Here is a 6,001-nt window from a genome sequence, read left to right on the forward strand (position 1 = left end):
GCGAGAGAGACAGCCTCCTCTTTTTTCTCTCTCTCTCTCTCTCTCTCTCTCTCTCTCTCTCTCTCTCTCTCTCTCTCTCTCTCTCTCTCTCTCTCTCTCTCTCTCTCTCTCTCTCTCTTTCTTTCTTTCCCTCCCTCCTTTTCGGACTCGGTTCACTGGAAGGATAAAGAACTGAAAAGCTGAGCTGCTGCTGCTTTACTTTTTACGGGCTTGTAGACGCGCGTGCACTCCGGGGAAACCCTCTGCACACACACGCACGCGCGTGCGCGCACGCGCACACACGCACACAAACACACACACACACACACACACGCACATAAACACACACACATACACACACACGCACATAAACACACACACACGCACACGCACATAAACACACACACATACACACACACGCACATAAACACACACACATACACACACACGCACATAAACACACACACACGCACACGCACATAAACACACACAAACACGCACATAAACACACACACACACACACACACATAAACACACACACACACACACACACACACACACACACACACACATAAACACACACACATACACACACACACACACACACACACACATGCACACGCACATAAACACACACAAACACGCACATAAACACACACACACACACACACACACACACACACATACACACACACACATACACACACACACACATACACACACACGCACACGCACATAAACACACACAAACACGCACATAAACACACACAAACACGCACATAAACACACACAAACACGCACATAAACACACACAAACACGCACATAAACACACACACACACACATAAACACACACACACATAAACACACACACACACACACACACATAAACACACACACACACACAAACACACACACACACACACACACAAACACATGCACATAAACACACACAAACACATACATAAACACAAACACACACACACAGACGCACAAACACACGCACAAACACACACACACAGACGCACATAAACACACACGCACACACATAAACACGCACAAACACACGCACATAAAAACACACACACACACACACACACACATACACACATAAACACACACGCACATAAACACACACAAACACACACACACACATACACACATAAACACACACACACACACATACACACACAAACACACACGCACATAAACACACACAAGCACATGAACACACACAAATACACACATACGCACACACAAAGACTCGAGCAGAAGTGCCAAATCCATTTAAATTAAAAATATAGTACATCTACATTTCTCTAATTGCCTTGACATTTACAGAGGTAGCAGCATTCAGGACTGCCGTGGTGGAAAAAGGTTTAAAATAAGATTAAGTTCTGCAATATCCTCTCTAAGATTGAATTAAACTGGATAATTAGACTGTATAGTACATTGAGCTAAACTCAATATATAATGACCTTTTTACCAAAAGCTGACGCAATGTCCAGAAGTCTTAAAGTCACTATATGTATGCATATCCTTTCTGGCCACAAGGGGGCAGCACCTTTTGAGAAAGTTCGTAGCTGTAGTCCAAATGCCCTACTGTTGTGACTGGGGACTACACTCAAACGCAAACTTTTACATACACTGGGCTGTAAAATTACTGAACACACTCGTAATATCCACAAGTGTTTTGCCTCTTTTCCCTCGTTTTGCACTGCACCGTGTTGTAAATGTGCCCTTTGAGTTCTAAAAGTGCTCGATTTGCAATGCTGCCGCTGATGTGAGAGACAACAAAGTGGACATCTAACGGGACAAAGTGGAATAACAAGATGTCTGTGTCGCTCATTGGATGAAGTGAAAATCCGGGATTATAGGAAGTTGGGTTGAGATAAAGATAGGGACCATGAATAATTCAACTCTGATCTGGGCATGCGATGTCACAGTATCCTGCAGGTCTGAACCAAATGAGACATTTTCAGTAGTGATGCACCGATTGTTCGGTAAGCGAAATTGTTCGGCCGAAATTGGCAAAAAAACATTTTTGGTGTTCGGTGGAATAAGTGGGGAAAAAAAACGAACAATTAATAACGGCGTTGTAAAATAAGGAAATATACTGGCCGCTCCGTCCCGTAACGTTGCGCACTACATAAATCGTTGGCCAACCAAAAACTAACCCCATAAGAATTTTACCTAACATTCACCAGGAGGTGGAACCAAAACAATATAATGCTGGTAAATTAAAAAATTTTCATTTTTTTATGTTCAATAAATATTTTCTACCTTGTAATTTTGTAAAAGATTTTTTTCTTTTAAAAGCATGCCTAAATCAAATGTATTTGATTTATGCAATGGTAAAAAAAATTGGCAAAATAAATGAAAAACTGCTGAAGAACCATGTTCGGTATTGTTCGGTATTCGGCCAAGTGTTTATTATTATTTTCGGTTTCGGTTTCGGCCACAAATTTTCATTTCGGTGCATCACTAATTTTCAGACCAGGACCATCCCAAACATGGTGACCGGATTGTATTATATTAGTGTTAGTGGTGACTTTAGACATCCAAATGAACGCTTTCACAAAGTGAAATATTGTAATAAATGCTTTATTTTACCCGTTCTCAGGTTGTTCCATTCAAACTTTTAAGTTTACTTACTTTTAATGCTGAATATTGCATCTGGCTTGGTTTACAAGCAACTGTATTTCTTAAGCCACAAATCTCACACGAGGGACCTCTTAAAATCTTTCTCACAGTTTAGCAGAGAAAATATTGGCTTCGTAAGTAAATGTAAACACATGTTTATATTGGAGTCATTCGTCAAATAGTCTGAACACTCCCTGTTTTTTGAGGTTTTCTTTTTGTCCAAACAGACAACTTAAGCCTTATGAGTCTTATGACAGAAAGAGATGTGCTAATAAGCCTTACCTTAAGCCCCTGTTTCCCCTTCATGTCAGATTTTCCGACCATAATACCACAGCTGACATGTAGTTGGCATGCTGCATTACAAGAAACTTCCACAATTACCTTCCTTGTTTGTTGCGCAATAATGTCTTGCTCGTAATCATCGCCTTTTTTTTTCATGTTCATTGATTTTCACTAAAGAGCTATAATAGTATAATTGCTTTTAAAAGTTGCAACAATGAGTTTAACAAATCATTTGGACAAAAAAATGAAAACACAAGATAAGATTGGATGAATTTGCTTGTGGATATCTGTTTACTCAGTGTCTGCGTGCCTGTAAAGTGAGCAGGGCTGGAAAATGTTGATTTGAATGTGGCTAAAAGGAATTCTCCAAACAGAGAGCAGCGAAGCGTCCACAGAAACATTTCACTGAAGAGAGTAATCGAGACAGCAACTCTGTATTGCTCGTGTATCAAACTAAAATGTAGCACGAGCCCTGGTCAAAAAGGGAAGAACGAAAGCCAGCAGATCTCAAGTTTCTGCTGTGGTAGTGACAAAAAATCTGATGTTCATTACTCAAGTTTTGTCTCACCTGGCCGTACTGTGAACCTCAACTATAATCTCCACTTCAGGTGATATTTAGGCAGCGTCAGCCTCTGTAAAGGACTCAAATCAGCCTTCCTGGTTATGGAAGTTGCTACAGTGGATCGAATTGTTTCCATGGATACTCTATGATGAGACTCATTGGAGGGTTTCCACTTGTGACAGGAAACTCAAGTTTTCTTTTGAGGTATGCGAAACTAGAGTCCAGCTTAGCGATAGCTACTGGAGAGGCCTTGGATGCTGTGGCTTCTGTTATGATTTGGGAAACTCTAAATCAAAGGAACCACTTAACATTTTCTACATTATTCTTTTGCAGGGACAGTGATTTAACATTGGGTTATCACATTTACATAAACATTTATAGTAGACCTTCTTAGCTTGGCTGAGATGTGTCTACTCTTTTCCCTCCTGATATGAAAAAGCCTAAATTCTTCACATATCCCTGGAAAGTCTTCAATAACTTCATTACCTTTACTCCAGACCTCCCACTTTACAGGCACTCAGCAAAGTAAAACCTAATATTTAAATACTAAAAAAATTATAATAATAATGTGCCAAGTGGTTATACACAACTGTATTGAGGAAGTGTCGTAATATGTTTTTTCGTAATATGGTCTAAGTGAAGTTAAGTACTCCAAAAAGTAAAAAAAAAAAAAAAAAAAAAACAACAACTGCGATGATAAAAGAAGAATATGCCGCCCTCTCGTGGTCTCTCGGTGTATTGCAAGCTGCTGCTGAAAAGTTAACTTTAACCTTGATGTGAAATTCACATTTACTAAAACCACTTCAACGTCGTAAAAGTAGGAGTTGCGTTTGCTCCTCCTAGTTTTTGAGATTTGCATTCACTTTCACAATGAATATATTAACACTGAATAAAGCTAGATTAAAATTTGTAGCTATTGTGTTGAAAATTTTGGGTCGAATATTGATATTTTGAGTCTAAGTATGCATTTTGTTTTGAACTGAAATGAGGGAAGAAAAAGGGTGCAAATCTCTCATTAAATCTCTTTTACTGCATATTTACATTATGTAAATACAGAAATAAGAAATGCCATACATTTACTTGCGCAGACTGATACCAGCTTTGAAGAGATTTATTCTTAAATAGTCTTAGAGGCGGTTGCGGTTGCACATAACTTTTTTTTCTTCAATCTGTAATAAACCATAAAGAAAGGCGAAATCTGAATCAAAGGCTAAAGAGCATAAGGAAATGATTATATATATACTTAAAATACACCCAGCAACTGGCACATGTGGCAACTGATTCTCCTGGGACTGATCTTTAGTAGGTGATTATCATGGCTGCAGGCCAATGCACCCATCACTGTATTTTTGTCTTTAAACAGCTGCACATTATGAAAAAAAACAAGGATTGAGCGTATTCCTTTTTCTTTTTTGCACTTAAGCACTACAACAAGCAGCACGAACAGCAGTAAAAATACTGGAAATGTTTGTTCTGAAGGGGCTAAAAGAGACCATTATTACCTCATCTGGCATATCCTCCTCCAGATTTTCCTGGGCCACTTACTCCAGAGTTGCAAAGCAGTTTCTTGTACTTTGTTATGATAAAGATGCTCTCAGATCTCAACATTGATCAAATGTGTCAAATAAGTACTTACACAGATCTGGGATTTCCAAGGAGTCATATTCAATTTAAATTAGGAGTAAAACATTATTTGAAAACTGAAGTTTGTTTTTGCAAATACTTAACTCAAATTTACTTATAAAGCGCTTAAAAAAACACAGTTGACCAAAGTGCTGAACACAAACAATTTTATTATTAGGATTTAAAATGATTACAATTTTGAGCCAGAAAAAGCTCGGCAACCTCTAAGCTTCCTCTTAGTCTTAGAGATGACTAATAACTGATCTGTTGACCTGAGGGAGCATGAAACAGGTCAGACAGATACTTTGGAGGGAGACCATGGAGACATTTAAAAACAATTAAAATCATCTTAAAATCGATGCATAAATGCACTGGGAGCCAATGAAGTAAAGCTAAAATTGGAGTAATATGCCCTTATTTTCTTGTGCCAATAATCCAGTGTTGTGATAAAAGCATGATTAAAATCTCGAAGTGAATAATAAACAACAATAAATAACATTTTGAATATTCTATTAGTATCAGTATAACCCAGTATTAATTTATTTATATTTACAGAAAAGGGGAAACTGAATAACATAATCAAGTAAAAAGGATGAACTCTAGTTTCAGAATCTAGAAGAATGTGGAAAATCCCAATTTGAAAAAAATGTATGATTCTCACGCTTACTTTGATCTTTTTTTATTAATCAATTTTGCTGACAGTGTGATATGACATGATTCATTAAGAGACTCTACAAAGGCATCCTGCAAAAGAAAAGTAATTAAGCGAGATGTAATATGAGTATGCTTCATGAATTGCATCAACAAACATCAGCTTTAACAAACTCTATGTAAATGCTTTGCCCAAACACAACGTCCTCTGCAGATTGTTGTAGACTAGAGTATAAAAGGGTGCTTGCAATACAAATATGTT

The sequence above is a fragment of the Cololabis saira genome, chromosome 18 (genome assembly GCF_033807715.1).
Source record: "Cololabis saira isolate AMF1-May2022 chromosome 18, fColSai1.1, whole genome shotgun sequence".
Classification (NCBI taxonomy): domain Eukaryota; kingdom Metazoa; phylum Chordata; class Actinopteri; order Beloniformes; family Belonidae; genus Cololabis; species Cololabis saira.